The 21,417-nt window shown below is 37.3% G+C and overlaps 1 protein-coding gene across 1 annotated transcript in view; it reads left to right on the plus strand.

The window, feature by feature from the left end:
- Window positions 1-21,417, plus strand: part of MST1R (macrophage stimulating 1 receptor) — a 1,081,737-nt gene that overhangs the window by 1,026,689 nt on the left and 33,631 nt on the right. The gene's annotated exons all lie outside the window — the stretch shown is intronic.

Here is a 21,417-nt window from a genome sequence, read left to right on the forward strand (position 1 = left end):
TGTTTATTCCTGTGTAGTGGGCGTCCTTATTGTGGGGGTGAGACCCATCCTGGGGGGGGGGGATCCAGGCAGCCATAAGAGTGGTTTGACCCCTTACTAGAATTCCAGCAATGAGGATGCACTCCCCTGTCGTCATTAACTGCCCTCATTGTCCTTCAATAAGTCACTCATTCCCAGTCCCCTTAAAAACCTGTCCCTGAGAGCTGTCAATGGAGTGAGAGCATCCTTATGTACTCCAAATCCCCTAATGGCATGCAGGTCACTGCGACACCAGTGAGAGTGACAGTTGTGGTGTTCTCCCAATCCCAGTAATGTATCACACCCCCACAGAGATGTCAGTATGACACACTATGTCTTTTGTGCTGAACACTGCATGGCAACCACAGGGAACAGGAGTTTTGTACAAGCTTTGTTAGTGACGCAGGAGTAATTAAGCATTACCCTTGCACAAGTATATCACAATGAACTTATGCCGTACAGATGCTGTGGTGTGTAATATGCAGGTGCTTATGAACTAGTAAGTATTTGTTGACAAGAGGTCTTGTCTTAAGCCTGCTCTCTCTTGAATCATGCTATGCCACTCTCTTCTATTCTCTTGGACCTTATCCTTGGTAATCCTTTTGGTTAAATGTTCTACATAGGAATAGGATTTCTGTAAGTGAAATGGTTTGGGTTTTCTTTATAAACTCCATGGACAAGCTGCATTCACTTTGCTTGAGCTTTCTGCTGTTGTATGACCTAAGCAATCTCAAACATTTCCAGAATGTTTGCACTTTGTGGATAAATAGAAAATTGTGAGAAGACACCCTGCCACCAGTTCTACTTCTGTTAAGCTGAGCATTAATTGTAAACTATAAAAGAAAATGTGTGGTGCTCTTTACCTTCTCAAGTGGTTTGTTTACATGCAGCGTCATAGGTAATGATTTTTTAGAATGAGTTGTGATTAATCCATTGTACACAATTGGCATGGAGACTAGACAGATATAGTTTATTATTGCACTATTAGATCATCAGATAATGTTTGTTTATCCCTTTCAAATATATAGGCCCGTGTGTGTATATATATATATATATATATATATATATATATATATATATATATATATGTATATGTACAGGCCTATATCCTGTTTTGTTTTCCCTTTCTAAACCGTAATATACCTGTTTGTAGCTATTTTCTCAACAGGTAAGACAAAAGAAAGAAATGTCATACCATGCCAATGACATCAATTTCTTTAATATGGAGCTTCAGTTACATCACTTCCTCCTTCCCATGACCCTTATTTTACACCAGTCATCATACATACTTATAGCACCTACTTCTTTAGTATTTCAAACATCATATCCTAATTGAATAGTCAGTTTCCAATCTTCCCAAGACTGCAACAAATGCACATGCAATCCTTGTAAACCCACCATACTTATAACAGGTATCAAAACCAGGGGTGGGTTTGGCATAGTAGTTAAGGTCTTCACTTCATAAACATAAGGTACATGCTTTGCTTCTGACCTCAGGTAATTAGCTAGGCTTAAAGTGGCCCTTCAGGGCAGCTAGCCTAGTCTACGCCTATGAACCTATCAAGTATTCAGTAAAACATATTGCTTAATTTAGTCAACTTTACAAATTATTTTCTCTATCAGTGTGCAACAAGTATATTTGTTCTCACAGAATAAGCTAGAATTAAGGCAGTTTAATAAAATCAGGTTGATTTATATATCTATGACTGCCATTAACAAGTGCACTCAGTGAATTGAAATAAAATAATAAAGAAACAGGGCCCATTTTGCTCTGACTTCTCTCTATTTGCTATAATGCACATTACTCTAATATTCATAGACTGTGCTACCTTTCAGAGAAATTCCCTTGCTAATTAGCCTTATGATATCCAGAATAAGGACATCTTAGCTACAGTTCTTATGACTAGCCCTGTTTTGAGTATATGACTGGAAATTTTGTGTTAGGATTGCTGCCTTTTTACATCTCCAAAGTGAGACAAAGGTGGATGTGGCCAGACCAATGACATTGCGTTGGGTGTGGTCAAACTGTATTGTAAGTAACAGCTGGAGATATAAATGCGGCAGTTTTGGGGGGTTCAGGGGGTTGCTAGGTCACCAAACTGCCATGGAGTTCTAGATGCTCTATAGTGCATTTCAGACTTTTTTTACAACGTTTTGTTTTAATGATGGACTGAACAAAAAAAAATATGAGTAAGGAAAGAAATTCAGTCTTATTTTTCTTTCAAGGAAAAATAAGGTGCGTCTAAAACTTAATGTTCAAAGTTAACAAAACAGTAGTTTCCCCAACTTAGAATACAAATGCAAGGATATATAAATCCTATCCGGAAATAGTGCCCACCTTCCTTCCTGCCCCTCAAAAGGAGATAGTTATCTTTTCTGGATCTGTGTAGTCCTCTGGTGTTAGATTACAGTGAAAGTAAAGTGCAAATGGACATCCGTATGTGTTATACAGCACAGGGTCTGGTAGAAGAAACCAAAGGACTTTGATAATAGCCAGACAGAGAAGGGGAGTGTTGCTATTCTACTTTGGACACAATAAAAGAGTCTTTGTGGGTTCTGTTCAAGCAGCTTTATTTTATATAAACACGTCACTATAGAAGTTTACTGATTTTAACTTAAGTAACGTATATACAGACTAACAACTGCGATCATGCATGCTCTCACTCTGATTTCTCTTACAAAATGGCACTACGGATTGCACGTGTCTGGAATTTATACGTGCACGCACAGCCTTGACATGCTTCTTAAAGATACAGCGCACATCACTTGCTCTGATCTACATCCTCCTTCTTGAGAAATACCTCATACAATGCGATGAGTCTATTTGGCATGCAGAAATCACAGATAATTGTTTGTCATGCATTATACAATACTAAATATATATATATATATATATATATATATATATATATATATATATATATATACATATATATACAATCAAGTCCACATTGTTGTGTATTTCACACTAGGCTTTGATACTCGTCCATATCATGTGACATAAAACTGGGAATTAGATTTAGCAACTGGAACTGTCTCTGCAAAATGTTTGACCTGTGGAATGTTTGGAACATTTTCTGGAATGGATCAGAATTTTGGACACATTCTGGTATTAGAACAGTGTCTGATTCATTCTTAGATTTGAAGTCTGCCTCACAGAAACAGTGCTGTGATGGTGATGATTTTTCTGGTACAGGAAGAAGATGTCCATGGTTCCTCCTCTACTCCACACCTTCTGAGTTTACCAGGTAGGATCTTGGCTCTGCACAGTTGCCTGTAATCTGTCCAATTCGATCAAAACCTTTTGTTGTCTGGATTCGTACTGTCTCCTTCCCTCAACAGATGAAGTAATCTGATTGATCTGTCATAACTAGATTTCTGGATATTACACTTCTTAAACAATTTAGCCTTGATGGCTTTATTGTTCTTAGGTTTAGGCTTCAATAAACTGGAAGTAATGGGTAGCATAGTTCTAGTTTGCCTGGAAAGTAGCCTTTGAGCAGGTGAGCCAAGAATATCATCACAGGGTATGTTTCTGAGATTAAGCAAATTCAAGAGCACATCAGTATTGTCACACTTTGACCTTTCAGGTAATTGCTTTGCACTCTGCAATGCACATTCAGCTAGACCATTGAACTGAGAATATTCAGGACTACTAGTGACATGTACAAAGTCCCATGCTTTTTCAAATTTCTGAAACAACTGGCTAGTAAATTGAGTACCATTGTCAGAAAGACCTTTGAGTGGACTACCATGAACTGTGAAATGACATTTCAACTTAATAATAACAGCAGTGGATGTTATGTTAGGTAGGAGATCAATTTCAAACCATTTCGAATAAGAGTCTACCAAAACCAAGAAGTATTGATTGTTCCATTCAAAAATATCAGTTGCAACGGTTGACCAAGGTAGTTCAGGAACTGGACTTAGCTGAAGTGATTCTCTTTGCAAATGAGGTCCTAGTACTATTGCATACTGAACAAGAAGAAAGTACTATATCAATGTCTTTTGGTAATAAAGGCCAAAATAGTAATTCTCTCGCTCTTCTCTTAGTGGATAATAAACCTGGGTGACCATGATGCAAAATCTGAATATATTCATGCTGTAAGGAAGCAGGAACAACAATTTTAAGACCTTTGAAAATAATGCCATCTTTCATCAACAATTCATCTCTGTAAGGAAAGTAAGTTTGCACTTCAGGTGGTACACTAGATTTGCTTTGACGGACATCCAACATTTATGTAATGATTGAGCTTCTGTAAAACCGGATCAGTCTGAGTGTGATGATCTCTTAACTCATCAAATTTAGTGGTAATAAAATGACATCACATCAAAGTCAAAATTCTCTGCGTAAAGCTGTTCTGTCGTATTTCTGGGTAATCTAGATAAGGCATCAGCCAGATTGAGCAATTTGCCTTTCGTGTAATCCATTTTTAAATTTTACTTTTGCAATTTGAGCATCATTTTTTTATTATTTTTTTATAATTTTTTACTATGTATCTGGAGCTTTTCTTCCCGGGTCTCTGCTGAAAATGGTCACCTTGTGTCCAATTGGACTAACAAGGTAAACAAATGGAAATTAAATAAAATAAAAAATAAATTCTTTGTAATCTCTCTGGAGCAGAATGCATAGGCTTCTTTTGAATAGTAATTAGAGTTTGGTGGTCTGTTGTAATCTGAATAGCTTCACCATGAATATAATCATGAAACTTGGAACATGCAAATGCTATTGCCAAAAGCTCCTTCTCAATTTGAATATATTGCATCTCAGTTTGGGAAAGTGTTCTGGATGCATAGGCTACAGGTCTGCTCTCTTGAAGAATAACTGTGCCAAGACCAAATTTTGAAGCATCACAGTAAAGTGTAATTGGTTTGTTCACATCCTAGTATCTTAATGTAGGTGGGGTGGCAATTTTCTGAAGGTTCAAATGCCTTCTGGTGCTGTTCCAACCATGGCCATGCAGCATTTTTGTGCATTAGCTCTCTTAAAGTTGCTGTCAGCTCACTAAAGTCTGGTATAAACTTGCCTAAATAGTTGACCATACCTAGGAAACATTGTAGATCTTGTACATTATCTGGTGCTGACACCTCAAGAATAGCTGTTTGTATGGTCAGGTCTGGACTCAAGCCTGTACTCATGAACAAATGATCTATGTAGGTAACTTCTGGAAATCTGAATTTGCACTTCAGAGGACTGATCTTCAAGTTTCCTTCGTGTGCTCTGTCTAGAACTTCCTTGAGGTTTCTGTCATCCTCTGCTTCGCCATTGCCTCCAACCAATAAATCATCTACTATTAAGGGACAAGGACAACCTGAAAAAAATTTGATCCATTGCATGCTGAAAGACATCACTTGCAGAATTTATTCCAAATGGCATCCTTAGGAATGTGTATCTGCCAAATGGAGTACCAAAAGTAGTTAGAAATGAAGATTTGTGATCAAGCATCACTTGCCAGAATGAACTCTTTGCATCCAAGGCAGAAAAAACAGTGGCATTCGGTAGAAGAGCTGCAACCTCGACTGTGCACATTGGATGATATGGTCTCTTTAATGCTTTGTTCAGATCTCTTGGGTCAATACATGTTCAGATTTTATCTGAGCCTTTTTTATGAGCTGCTACCTTAGACGACACCCATTCAGTTGGTTCTGTGACTGGACAAATCATACTTTGTTGCACCATTTTATCCAGCTGAGCCTTAACTTTATCCTGCATAGCTATTGGAACTTTTCTTGCTGGTCTGATCACTGCAGTGACTTCTGGGTCTAACTTCATGGAATACACAACTGTAAGTTTGCCCAACTTGTCTTCGAAAACATCAGCATATGCTGAGAAAATAGCTTCAGAAAAATTGGAGCTTGGAACTGCACTTACATGATGAACTTCTTTGGCAAAAGAAAGCAGATTCATTCTTAAACTATCTTTCAGACCCAGTAAAGATTACACTGGTCTTCAGCCTACACAGCACAACAAGTTGTAACAGTTCTCAGCCAAATAACTGAACCTTCGATTTGAATTTCTTCATCTCCATAAGCAACAAGTCTTGCACTACTGACTACATTGAGTTGCTCATTAGTTCTCACTTAAGCAAATTTGTCTGCTGATATAACATTACACTTTGACCCAGTGTCCACTTTGAGCTCTGTGGATCTTCCATTAATCTGACAGTATAAAACACTTCGATCCTTGTTAATAAATTCACTGCATCAGCTCTTTCATCAAGCACAGATATGCCATCTACATAGAAAGCTGACTGCTTCGGTTCTACTTGATCAACTTGCTTTTTTGTGTGACCTTTCTTTACAAATGTGTGAAGCTTACTTAATTTGCAAAACGTTTGGAAATGGTTCCATTTTTTACACTTGTGACATTGCTGACCAAATGCTAAGCACTTCTGTCTTTTAGACTCATGATTTGCACCACAATTGCGACAGTTAACAATAATGCTAGACTTGGGTTTTGCTGATTCATCCTTGTACTGCACTGAGCTGGAGCATGCTTTTTTCTTAGAACTTACTGGATAGCTATGCTTCTTCACTGGAAACCACATAGCAAGCAGCTTGGGCTTGCTTTTGTTTGCTATGTGTTGCATTCTATCTACATTTGCTCTGAAGCCAACCATAGGTGCCGGAAGCTGTTAAAGACTGGGGGGGGTGTGGAGGGTGACAGGGGCATTTAGTGAACTAAAAAGGGTAATTTTTTTATAACTATTTACTACCACAACATAGGTTCACTTGGAGGACATTTTAAACTTAGCCAATTCCCTTTTGGTGCTTGAATTAACATTTTCTGATTAATCTTAGCTATCCCACATGGCTGATAATTGTATATTAGCCCTAGTGAGAACAACTTTGATCATACCATAGATAAATTGAGGGGGCCATGTAAAGGATGCAGCATTTAGGAACTGCCTCTATCCATTAGTGGCATGAGGGGAAATCCTGGAGTATATTTTCTATTACCCATCCTTAGATCCAAGTTGTATTTGAATATGGATGGATGAGCTTTGCTTATTTTTATGGATAGTCTGTTCCAGAACAGCGGTAGCTTCTGTGATATATGTCCATCTCTGCACAGCATTCAGTTTAGATACCTGGACTAAGTATTTCTGATGCCATTTGACTTACTGATGTTCATTAGGTCCATCTATATTATGTCGGAGGATGCTTTGTATGTCAGACATGTCACCTCTAAGCACTCTGTAGGATACTGAGCATAGTAATAAATCTTTGAGGTGGTCCATGCAAGACCTATTGTTTAGGACTTGTATCCTTTTAGTAAGGTATCTCTGAAGGTATTCTGATTGTTGCATGGGGCTGGACAGATACATGCCACAGTGGGCATTATACAAAATGATTGACATAATAAGAGCTTTGTAAAGGGGGATAACAACATCTCTAGATCTAGTCACAATCAATTTATTTATAAGCTGCACAATATAGAAAGGCTTTATGACTCTGGGCACATGTTGGTCAAATGTTAGGTCACTGTACACACAAGTTCCCAAATGCCAAACAACTGGATCAGTTCTCAGAGGGCATTGTCATGATTTTGACACCAGTTAGTATTTGGGACAAACCTTCCTGCATGATGGTTAAGTCATTTGGGGATTCAATAACTTCTCCTAGCTTGCAGTCATCTCAAACTTAGCTGGTCAAAGCTCTTCGATATTTCTTTTTTCTTTTGAGGTGTATATGCCAAACAGAAAAAGTCTCAGCATCGAACCCTGGGGGACTCCATTGGTGACTGGTCTCTTCCCCTGTTTTGATCTCCTGCATCCTTAGGTTCATAGGTTCATAGGTTAGTACTAAGCTAACTGCCCTTGCGAGCCATTTTAAGCCTAGCCAATTGTCTCTTGTGAGACTCAAACCCTGCACCTTATGTTTGCAAGGCAAACACCGTAACCATTAGGCCACCCTCCTGTGAGCCAAGTTGACAATGCAGCTGGTGATGTAAATGTTTACTCCTACATTATTCATCTTTTTTACTACACCTGAGTAGGAGATTGTATCAAAAGGCTTGGCCAGGTCAAGGTAATGTGGTGTGAACTGTTTTACCTTCATCCATTGCTTTGGTAACAAGAGTAAAGCTTAAAATTTGCCCATGATTTTGAGCCTTTCACACTTTCGTCTGGTCTGTTTTCAAACACATTTTTAGGGCCATGCGTACATGTATGCATTCCTTGATTCACCTTCCTGATTGTATTAAATTATATTCCTTGTATAATACAGCACACTTGTTAGACTTAAGTTAGAGCACATTTTAAATTTATTGTTTAAACATTTTTCCAGTAGGCAGTGAAACAAAAATGCTTTAACCAATAATGACAAAACTGCCCTAATAAGAACATTTCCATCATAAAGGTCTACTTCCACACACAACTGCATTTTAAATTTATTGTTTGAACATTTTTCCAGTAGGCAATGAAGCAAAATGCATGCACCAATAATGACAAAACTGCCCTATTCAGAACATTTTCATGATAACAGTCTACTTCCACACACAACTGCATTTTAAATTTATTGTTTAAACATTTTTCCAGTAGGCAATGAACAAAATGCATGCACCAATAATGACAAAACTGCCCTATTCAGAACATTTCCATGATAACAGTCTACTTCTACACACAATATATAAATACAGACTCACAGTAGTGTAAGCCGTATGCATGTTACACAGCTTCTTGAACTAATTTTCAATTGAGGAGGGGGGGGGCATGTATAATTTTGGAAAGTTGCTTGCATAAAATGTTGTGTTACCGCCATGCATTTCACTGCCAAGTCTTGAACCCAGAACCCTGTGCACTACATTCAGAGCAGTGTTCTGTGCACCTGTATCAGTCTTGGGAAGGAACAGAGCTAATGTGAACTGGTAATGATTTGAAGACATAGCATTTGTAGAAAAAGAATTCCACATATCTTTCTTCCTTCTGCTGTTCAACTACCTAGACTGCATGCACACAAGAATTACAAAAGTCACCTGAATTCATTGAATCAGTCTGTTTTCTGTTGTAGCTGTTTAAACCCTTATGCTCACATTTTACTTGTAATGCCAGGATGTCTGTATGTAACAATCTAGTCATGTTTGCAAAGATCTAATATCTAAGGTTCTCTGTTGCAGTGACCCTCTTATTTTTATTTTTAAATGTAAATAGCCTATCACTTTGGAAATGTGCTAATCTAAAATGATGGGGGACAGTGCTAGATCCTGTGGGATATGCTTTGATGGATCACCTTTCAAGCAAGACTTGAAAACTGCTGCTCTCTTTATGTACGAGTTAAAATTCCTGAAGAATACTTACATTCATAGTTTCTGAGTTATATAACCCTTCCCCAGTATTGATTAATACCCCTTTTTTAAAAACAGAAAATAATTACTAACCTCCCCATGTCTTCTTTTATTTCAGGAAATTTTCAAGCAGTCATATTACTAAACTCTTGATAAAACACCTGACAAACAGTATCACCACTACAGACTTCCACCCCTAATATGTAGCCTGCAGCTTCAGCCTCCATTGTTCAAACTTTTACACCCCCTCTTTACACTTGCTGAGCTTCTAGACAGTTACAAGCTTACTCAGTTTATCCCATATATTGTATTTGGAGTCTTCTCCAAAGTAGGATTACCACTATCTATCTCACATAACAATCCTGAGTTGTATCCTGTTTAAAAAAAAAATGTCAAATGCCCTCATATTTAAGGAGGAAAAAGTACTTTAAAATGTTTCTCAAAATATAGCATTAAACTGGCATACTTTAATTTCATGCACCATCAGCAATAATAAATTGTAACTGCTTTTGTGTTCTTTAGTAGTGTAAACATCAGCAAGCCTTGCATGCTTTTCGTATTAGAAATGAAAGACGTACATATTGTTAGAGTGCCCTCTCCTCTTTTGTTATGTCCGGATACCAACACGTGAATTATCTGCTTTTAAATGCTTGTTGGTCAGTAATTAATAATGCTGGCAAATAATTAAGAACCAACATTTGGTCACACATGTTCAAATTGCATGGCTTGTATGTTGATCATTTCAAAATAATTTCAAAATGTGTACATGCGTAATCGTTTTATCAGTGCTCAGTGTCATTCCCTTTCTCTTCTTGCTGTCATCAGATTATGTCCTTTGTCTTGTTATGAAAAGGATTATGGGCCCAGGATGAGCCTTTTGTCAACCATTTATAATGGGAATGCATTGAAATTTCAGTGATTGAACAAGAAGTACAAATTGGGAATATGTTTTCTTTCTCAAGTGAGACTGCCTAAGAGTATTCTCCTACTCTGAAGTACAGCAATCATTGTATCAGTATATATAAGTGGCATGGGTGTGGGGAGCACTGCTCTGCAAAGGACAGAGTGCAGACCTCCCCCCTGCATAAAAAAGTGCTTTAAAATTGTAACAGCAAGTTTGGAAATTTGTTGCTCCTATAGCTGAATCACATTTTAGTTTTCAAAAGTGTTCAGACTCAGATGCTACACATCCAATAGTGTCTTGTCTAACACACACATACACACACACACACACACACACACACACACACACACACACACACACACACACACACACACACACACACACACACACCAGCTTACTCACTCTGAAAAGTTGTCCAGACTCCATCCTCAGTCCTCCAAGTAAAGGCAGCTTCTAAAAATAAATCCTTCACTGAAGCAGCTAAATAAAACCGTCCATTCCCGCTCACAAAAGCATTTAAAACCAGTCGGAACCCGGAAATACATGCGCCACGAGCTCAACTCCGACAGGCTGGTAGCCCTGACATCATTGTGCATGCGATGACATCAGCTAAACTGCGGAAAACAAAAAAATAAAGAAGTAATTTGAGACAGTTGAGAGGTATAGATGCTCTGCAAAAGTGGGGGGACTCCCCTCCCCCCTCGCTCTATGGTTTCCGGCACCCATGGAGCCAATTGAAACCATGCTCTTGTCACTCACAAGCATTCTTGTGTGTTTTTCTGTCACCTCATGGATTTGCCAAATATCTATGGCTTTGCTCAATGCTCAATCACTGTCATGAAGTAAAATCTTTCTCACAGCAGCACTGTTAATACCACACACAAGCCTGTCCTTTATCAACTCATCTTTTAAGTCCCCAAACTGACACGTTTTAGTTCTGTTTCTCAGGTGAGTTATATAAGCTGCAAATGTTTTCCCTGGTTTCTGATCTCTCGTGTAAAAGAAATGCCACTCTAATGTAATATTTGTCTGGGGGGGGGTTACACATTTCTCTGAACTTGCACTTCACTTGGGCTATTCCCTTGATTCAGCCTGTACAATAATATGATGGTTTTCACTTTCTTCTTCATATACTTCAAGTGCATACACAAATGAATGCTCTCTTTCTATGGCCTCTGACCCAGCTAGGTTTAGCAAAATGAATGTCCTGGTGCGTGCATCTCTATCTGCATAAGCTGCTTGTATAAAAATATTGTGCTCTTGCTCAAATATTCTCCAGTTCTCTGCAATACCACATACAAGTGATATGGGCTTTCAAAATTCATCTACCATATTAACACATGCTAGTGAAGGGTTTTACAAATTATCTCAAACATACACATGAACATATGCCAGAAACTTATGCCAGTATCTGTAACTTTGTCCAGTGTCTTTGTGCTTCTGAAATTATACCTTTTTGGGTTTTTCAAAATTATGCTAATGGATAAACCCGTAGAACCTTTGAATAACTGGACTTTGCGAAATAAACTTCTCGGGCACTTTAACACTCTTGTAATATCATTTTGCATTGCTGAAGTTGTTTATCAACATTTTAAAAAACATTTCAAATAACTGCACAATGCAAATAAACTGGATATCTCTTGCCCATAACTCAATAACATTTCAAAGTAATTGTACTTTGCGAATAACTGCACACAGCACACTGAAATGTCCCCAAAATTGTGGTACCTTGCTTGGCAACTCTTTACAGTGCAAGAAACACCCTGTAATGTGGCACTTTGTGAACAGACACACCCAGCACAAGAAACTTTTCAAAATGGCTATATTTTGACAGTATTTCATGAAATAGTTGCACTTTGCACACAAAAAACTCTTCAAAATACATGCACAGTAATAAGCAGACACTGTAAGCACTTTTACACACTTTGAGATATTGTGAATAACTTTAGTTATGCCCTTGAGATGATATGAAGTCATAGTTATGCCAAAACATAGCACTTTGCCAAAACACATGCAGTTGCCTTGCTTTATTTCTGCTTAATATGCCCTTTTTGTCCTTATTATATTCGTTTTGCTCGTTTAATCTCTTTTCATGCCCAATGTACTTTTCTTGTGCTCATTTTACTCTAAACATGAACAATGTTGTTTTAAACACACTCATTTTGCTTTACTGTTAATTGTTTCATCAAATACCTTTATTTTAAACAGTTCCTTTTTTACATATGTGATTTTCTATAGACGTTTTTATTTACATCATTTTATATTTTATTGGATGTAGTTTTATTGGAAAGTAGGATGTTTATTTATGGATGTGTTTATGAAAATCTTTTAAAGTTTATTTCTTATAAAAGTCTTTATTTCTTTTTATCATCCTTTAATGTTGTATTGCTTCATATCTTTTAGAAAGAGTTTTGGTTGTTGAAATGCCTTTTGGGGTTCTTTAATGGTTAATTAATTGGTAAGTGTGAGAAACAGGATATGAGGTAGTTGCATCTGTAAAAGGAGTCTTTATTCATTCATGTAATATAAATATCTGATGAAGCAGTTGGATTAATTGTGAAAGCTCTTACATAAATAAAGGTTTTTAATCAGCCTGGAGCTGTCATGTTATTCTACTCATTTACTGCTTTTTGGGGATTTACTTTGATATTTTTATTTTAAAGGAACTGTTAATATTATTTAATATATCTGGGTGTTATTTTGATATTTTTATAAGGGTAAAAATGACTTGTTATATACCTTAAGGTTGGGAAGGAAGTTCTTCACCTTTGCTTTTTTGTATATAGATGGGGATACATGTTTGCATAGCTACCAGGTTCCTGTAATCTGGCCAACAGTGAAGTTACATCTGAGGAGTATACCAGCCAGGAAATGACCCTGGAAGCCACTTTGGGTTGTCAAAGGTTTGTTCAGCAAGGAAATGAGTTAATGGGTTTTAAGTTACAGTATAAAATAATGTGTTAGAGTTTGAGTAGGGTGTAACTATCCTATATGTAGGAAAATAATACATCAAATGATCTGATGGGAAAAAATGATGATTAGCATGTTTACAATAAGTTAAACTGCAGATGAAAGTACCATTTAGATTTAGATGTAAATAATATAATATCCTAGAATGTTTGCAGATCACGAGACGTTTATCTCTTCATACAACCCAGTTTTGTAGTACTGGACAGGGTAGACAACTTTTCTGGAAAGAAAAAATTGAAAGATATTTGTGATAAGGAATATCTATGCTCAAAACAGTGACAATGCTTTATTTTTATTAATTTAATGAGTAAATGGGATTTCTTTGTAATAAATGATGTGATTGTATTGTGTGGGGATTTTGGCTGGTATTCATAATTATGCTTGCACAAATGTGATAGGGGTGTTAGTTACACTTGCACAAATGTGACAGGGGTATTACTAGTTACTCTTGCACAAATGTGATAGGGGTATTCCTGATGCTTATGAATGAGTGTGGCAAAGGTGAGATTCATAGAGACCATTTATGCTAATGTGAAAGGCCTTAAAAATAATGAGATGCAAATAAGAAATGTTGTAATCTGTAGTATGCTAATGAGGCAGTTTTGTAATGCATAGTCGGACATCCCTGTGGTACACACATCCGTTATTAAAAGTGACTCTTTACCTTTGATATTGGAGTTGCAGTCCGCGAACTTGTTTGTCCAAATAAGCACAAGTACTTCCCTAACACACAAATTATTTCCACCAGAAACCTATTCATTAGTTTGTATTGACACAATAAATTATTCTGTCCAGTGATCACTTCAGCAGTCTGGCCATGTATGCACAAGTACTTCCCTGACACACAAATTATTTCCCCCAGAAACCTATTCATTAGTTTGTATTGACACAACAAATTATTTTGCCCAGAGATCACTTCAGCAGTCTGACCATGTATGCACAAGTACTTCCCTGACACACAAATGAATTATTTCCCCCAGCAACCTATTCATTAGTTTGTATTGACACAATAAATTATTTTGCCCAGCGATCACTTCAACAGTCTGACCATGTATGCACAAGTACTTCCCTGACACACAAATGAATTATTTCCTCAAGAAACCCCTTCAGTAACATTTCCTATATGCACCAGCTCTAAAATGAAACATGCACCCAAGCAACCACTTCAGTAAAATGTCCAGGTATGCACAAACACTAAGATGAAACATTTACCCAGATGACCCTTTAGTAAAAATGTCAGTGTATGCAGAAGCACCAGTTAATCTCCCTTTGATCTCCTTGTTCTCCCTGAAAATTGCTGCTTACTGCAGAAGTTCAGGGGTATTTACACAATTTGCATGCAAATGAGTTAATTATAGATTCATGTCTATGAATCAAACTCATATGCATATGTGTAAAGCACCTTAACAGCATTGTAGCTATCCTCCTATCACTTATGGTTAAGCATGTTATGCTTTTGCGATGGGGACGTGTTTAGAGCAACTCCTTCACATCTTCATATGCATGCTCACAATCCAGGATTTGCATATCCTCATAGCACCACTCTTCACTGATCACCACTATGAAAATGCAAAACCAGGAATTAGTTTTGGATGAAAGTTTGATTGACTCTGTGGGTAAAGGGAAGGACATAAGAAAATGCAAAAATAGTGAAAACCTAAATGTGAAGTAAGCAATGAGTGGATGTTTAAAGAAGGTTACACTGCTAATGCATTGGTATCATATTTCCTGTGATTGTATCTGGACAAGTTAATAAGATCAATTTGATTTTCATGCTCGAGAAAATGTTACCTACAGTTCACAAATGTAATCTCTTAGATACAGACCTTTCTGATCACACCCTATTGCTAGGTATATTGCAGATATATGATAGACTATGAGAGGGGAGTAAAAGGAATGAGATGGGCACATCATAAATGGAATACAGAACTGGAGAAATACAAATTCACAAGCTTCGGGAAAGAGGTGAGTAGGAGGAGCCCAGTTAGTTTAAAATCCCCAACTTGGAAATGGTGGAAAGCAGTTCTAGGAAGGGATTAGGAGAAGGATAGGAACATTTTGTTTAAAGGACAAACAATATCAGCAAAAAGAGTTCAATGGCAGACAAGTAGAAATGTTTGCAAAGTTGAGGAACTTGTGAAATTAGAAGAATGTTTGAAAGTAGAAATTTGTTTTGTTAGATATTTCCCAGAATGAAGTAGAGTTAATAAGGAAGGGAGATTATTGTTGGTTAGTCATGGAAGTTAGCTCCAAATATTTAGTATGGATTTTTAAGATGTGGAAAGAGGTATCTGATCTTACTAGTAGTGTAAAAGATGAAGAAGGGGGTACAATTATTGATATTCATGAGAGGAGGAAGATTTTTTACGTAAAAGCATTTAAGAGGAATTCTTGGGATGAAATGGATTGTGATTTTTTAAGCTGTAAAAAGAAGTCCTTTTACACAGGATTAAAGGAAAAGTTTAGACAGGAATATAAGGTTGGCTGAAGTAGTAAAGACCATTCAGTGATTAAAGTTAAACAGAACAGCAGGGTTAAATGATTTAATGGTGGAACATTATAAATGGGGAAAACAAGAAATTAGGCAACACCTAACTAAAATTTTAATCAATGAGGGAAAATAATTAGATGTTCCAGAGGAAATGAGCCTGGAATTACTAGTACATATTCCTAAGGCAATGGACAATGTGCTGATGGCAACAGATTTTAGGTCAATTTCTTTGATAAATGTTGACTTGAAAACAATGTCAAAATATTAGCTAGAAAAATAAGACAAGTATTACCACAAAAATTAGTGTTAGGACAGAATAGGTTTGTCACACATATGTCTGTCATGACTGATTGGTGGAATTTAGTGACATTTATGATAGATAAATAAAAAAACCAACAGGTCAAAGACCTAAAACAATACAAAAAAAAAAAATCACCGAAGCAATGTTGCCGATAGCGGTTTAATGCTCAATAATCCACAAGTCCAATAAATCCAATGTTGACATCCACCAAAAAAATACGAACAACTAAGCGCTTTCGCCAAGGTTATTTTTTTGGTGGATGTCAACATTGGATTTATTGGACTTGTGGATTATTGAGCATTAAACCGCTATCGGCAACATTGTTTCGGACATTTATGATAGAACATAATAATACTAATCTGAACGCAGGACTCGTGTTTTTTGATGTCCAAAATATACTTGATTTGGTGGAGTGAACATTTTTTTTCAAGTATTGAATAAGATTCCAAGTTGTAGGGTGGAACAGATGAATATTGGAACAATACAAAGATGCCCCTTGTCTCCCATATTGTTTATATTAATAATGGAAAAACTGGAATATTAAGTGAGAATTGTGTTGTTACAAATAGTACCATCATTTTTGTGTAAGGAGTACATTTCTACATTTTTATATTTGTATATGCTTTTATTTTGTAAATGATTAATGATACTGATGTGGTTCTGCCAAACATTTTGCAGACATTTTATACAGTTTTGGAATTTTCAGGGTTAGGTTATAATAAGAAAAAGTTGTCTGGTGAGGATGGAAGAGAGAAGAAAAGAGGGAGCCTGTAGAAAACAACAGAAAGGACATATCTGAGACGTCTGGGCTTGGTAGTAGGCTCTTGGAAAGATACATATGCGAGAAATCTACAAGTCACTGATGAAAGAATGGAGAAAGAATGGATAGAGAAAGTGGGGAGATTTTTTACTCTTTTGGAGAAAGTAAATGTTGTTAAAGTAATCAGTCGTGCAGCTAGAGTGGGGTGAAAGGGGCAACTGCCCTGGGTGCAAAGTGTTAGAAGGTGTAATCTGATTGGCCAGCCATCATCCCAGTCGCTCTTAGTGAAATACCAGCTTTGAAAAAAAACAGTATTGCATTTGTGGTCAAACCCGAGTGCTGTAACACACCATATGTGATTTAAACTGTAGCAACTGCTTACTTTGTGTAGCAAGCAATTGGCTACAGTTTCAATGTAAAAAAAAAAAAAAAAAAGAAAAAAAACAACTTTTCTTTTAATTTAAACCTGAGTGCTGTAGGGCTCTGAGCAAGATATAAACTGTAGAAACTGCTTGCTACATTTGTAGCTAGCAGTTTGCTGCAGTTTAAATGTAAAAAAATATATATTTTTTTTAATTTTTACCTGAGCAATATGGTGCACCATGCAGGATATAAACTGTAGCAACTGGTTGCTATATTTGTTTAAAAGCATAAGTCTTAAGTGTCCTGATTTGATCGGGATGTCCCATTTTACTTAGAAAAATTACAGCATGTCCATCCACGTGATACATGCTGCTAAAGTACCGAAACCAAGATAGAAGCAACATGATCACACAGTACGTATTAGCCTTAGTTCTAGAACAGAGTACAGATTAGCCTTAGTTTTAGCACAAATATGTATTAGCCTTAGTTCTAGCATATGGTATGTATTAGTCTCAGTTCTAGCACAGAATATGTATTAACTTTAGCTCTAGTACAGAGTACATATTAGCCTTAGCTCTAGCACAGGGTATGTATTAACCTTAGTTCCAGAACAGAGTACATATTAACCTTAGTTCTAGCATACAGTATGTATTAGCCTTAGTTCTAGCACATGGTATGTAGTAGCTTTAGTTCTAGAACATAGTATGTAGTAGCCTTAGTTCTAGCACCCAGTATGCATTAGCCTTAGTTCTAGCACACAGTGTGTATTAGCCTTAGTTCTAGCACAGAGTATATATTAGCCTTAGTTCTAGCACTGTGGCACAGACACCTTCTATGCACCACTGCTTATGCTGCTGTTTTAACAGCAAACAATGCTATATTGGAAATGCATCTGACAGTGCAGTCAAAGTCTGATGCTCTCCATACTGGGCAGTAATGACTGGAGAGTATTTGGTGTTAATCAAAGATATTGCATATTGGCACAGACCCTCTGCAGGGGGAGCTTTAAAAGTCAAGCTTTGGTTTTCTGACTTTTGGTTGATGTTGCATGGCTGCTATCACTTGTACTGCGGCTGCTATGGAAGAAGATATATATACATGTATATATATATATATATATATATACATGATTTACATGATGCCGTCAAAGTAGATAATTCAATCTGCTTTGTTTTCTCAGACAAAACCTCCATTAAATTTCAGCAGCGTGTTTACTACCCTTCTAAAGGGGATAAAAGAACAAAAGTTACATACTGGTGGAAGCTGTTCTTCTTATTGTTTGAGATTCAAGGATCTTCAGCCATGAGGAATATAGTAAGCATGATAGATTGCGCCAGTAATCGCTGCCTCAGAGCTTCAGACAAGCACTTGCCAGGAAAAGGGAAAGTGACTATTGCATGTACAAGTTTTACATTCCATACTTGCGATGTAGTTTGCTGTTAATTGTGTGTTTTAGGAGTAAGTTAGCACTTGTGATGCACAGTGTGGTGTAAGTGTTGTGTGCAGTCTGCATATAAATAATTTGCTGATGGTTTTGAATGTGCATAATTTTTAATTAGGAATCCCTGATTTTAGAGCCATTTGTCCCTGAGTGTTTCTCCTGGAGGTTGAGAGGAATATTAAAAATTATTATTTTTTTTTTATTTAAAGTAAAACCTAAGTGCTCTAGCACTCTGTGCAGAGTATAAACCGTAGCTACAGATGCATGGCTCGGCTTGACAAGGCCCCTGTGGTTGTTAACCTAGTACACACTTGTGAACCTATGAACCTAAAAGAGAAAAGTTTTTCTTTTACTATTTTTTTGTTTACTGTAATGTAAGGAAGGATGGTTGTGGGCAGGCATAGAAACAGGACCTGAATGGCTGGAACAAGAGGGGTATGCATGTGTCCCATGTCTGGCCACCTGGTTGTTGTGCCAGTAAAAGGAATATAGTTTTTTTTGCTCTTTACTTGAAGAGCTTGGCGGTGGTGGTGCTGCAGTAGCATTGTCGCCTCACAGTAAAACGCTGTCTGGTTCGATTCTCAGCTAGAGCGTCTTCTGCGTGGAGACATGCGTGAATGGCCGTACCTTCGTTGAAGGTTGTGCATCAGGGCTGGTAACTCGGCATGTACAAATCAACTACCAATCATTAGTGGACCAGAGTTCCGCTGTGGTGACCCCTAACCGGGAAAAGCCGAAAGACACAAACAAACTTGAAGAGCTTGGGGAAGGATGTCACAGATTGGATACTGTTTGCACGACAGTAGGAAGCATCCTGCAATTTTTGCAGAAACCCTTTTTTTTGCTCTTAACGTGAATAGCTGAGGGAGTTGAGCACTGGTTTTAGGGGGAAGGGACAGGGTAATGGTTGAGCCAATTAAGTTTCTGAAAGTAATGATATATTACTTATGATCAGGAATATCCTTTTGTTACCTTTCACCCAGGTTTAGTTAGGCTGCAAAGTAAAAATAAGCAAATGTGTAGTGGGTAGCACAGGAAGAAGGAGTTCAGAGGTTAAAGTTCAATTACCAGGTTGTTATGGAAGACTGGGCCTTTCTGATTTACAACAGTATGCATTTGCAACTTATTTGGCACAATTAATATGACTGTGGTGTGAATATTAGGGTGAAATGATCGCAGAAGGAAAGTTGAGTTACAGAATTAAGGGAGAAATCCTAATTGTACAAAGCAGCACTTATACTGGATGAATATTGACCAGGTTGTGGTTCACTGCATGTGATTTGGCAGCCACCGACCATTTTAGAAAATATATCCAGTGGGAGAGCAAATGAGTGGGACAATTGAGGATTATATGAATGAAGACAAATAACTGTGAGAAATAGTAAAGAAAGAGAAGACAGTGTGAAATGTGAAGAAATGAACACAATATATGGACTAAGGGTGAGATCATTATACTAACACAAAAATAAATAGTGAATCATTAAAACAAAGATGTAAGGGGATGAGAGTTATACCTTGGAAAAATAAGAGGTGAAGACAGGTAAATTGGGCTTAATTTACCCAAACTTTTGGAAACAGAGAACATTATTGTGCCATAGCTGTGCATCATTCAATTTATATTTTGGAATTCTCAGTGTCTGACAATAAAAGTGTAGACATGATATTTACTTCTGTATTTGGAGACAAAAGCTAGATGTGTATTCTTTAAATGCAGTTGATTCATGAGCAAAGCTTTCATCTGCAGCACGTTGGAATTCATCACGATAATTATGTGATCTTTCTTAAGCTATAGTACTATAAACTGCATGCTTTTGAATAATTATGGTCTCTCTCTTTCTGTCTCTGTCTTTCCAGTAGCAGGTTCTGCTAACCTTTTGTCTTTTACAAAGCAAACCACGTGAACAAAGTCAGCCAGAATATTTTCATAATGGCACAAGATTCTCCACTCATTTTGCTTCCTTATGACTGTTCATGCAAGTCCATAAAAACAGGCAATGTTGTCAAATTAGGTTTCTTTATTCTACCCTACCTGCACATTTCTTGCCTACTGATAACCCAGTTTCTTATTAGAAATGCTTTTGCATTCCTCTGTATTTCTACTGAACCTCCTTCCTGTTTTGATTGTTCAGTTCAGCTCCATAAAAAGAAAACAGAAATCACATTACCCCTTAGCTGTTTTACTGCTCATTTGTGACTGTTGTGCATTTTCGTGCACCCCTCATTATCTGAAACATGCTGCCATTTGGGATTACTTATTAGTTTTCTATTTTTGTCCCATTTCTGCTCTGCTCCTTTGTGGGCTGGTACAGGATATGCCAGTTTTATTCAAGTTCTGTTTGTTTGAAGAGATGTTGTCTTGAAAATTACCAGTAAACAAATGTAAGAAATGTTGTGAGTAAACAGGTGGACCAAACATCCACATCTGCCATGCAAGGGGCTATGCCTTCTGCACCCCTTAACTTAATACAATATACTCTGAGATCACACAACTTCAGAGCAAGTTTTGATGAGACAGATCCTTGAATAAATGAGATTCAATTAATTGTAAAGTTACTCATATACATGTGGATCAGCATGTCTGTTTATGTCTGGTGGTAAACATGTTCCATAGTTTCAGTAGCTGTCTCTGGACTTCCAGTCTTTAGTCAGTCATGATATGCTGATGAGGTCAGGGACTGCTGCAGAGAAGACTTACAGGGTCTGCTGGGGACTTCACTGAGGAGGACTGAGGTGGACAAAGAAGGGGAAAAGAGATCAGGTACTTTCCTAGTGCCTTAGCTTGGAGGTGAGGTTCATAGGTTCATAGGTTCATACTAGGCTATCTGCCCAAGGGCATTTATAAGCCTAGCCCATAGTTATGTGGCTTTTCACAGGTGAGGTGGC

This window comes from Protopterus annectens, chromosome 7.part1 (genome assembly GCF_019279795.1).
Source record: "Protopterus annectens isolate FY-2018-M chromosome 7.part1, PAN1.0, whole genome shotgun sequence".
NCBI classification, from domain to species: Eukaryota; Metazoa; Chordata; order Ceratodontiformes; family Protopteridae; genus Protopterus; species Protopterus annectens.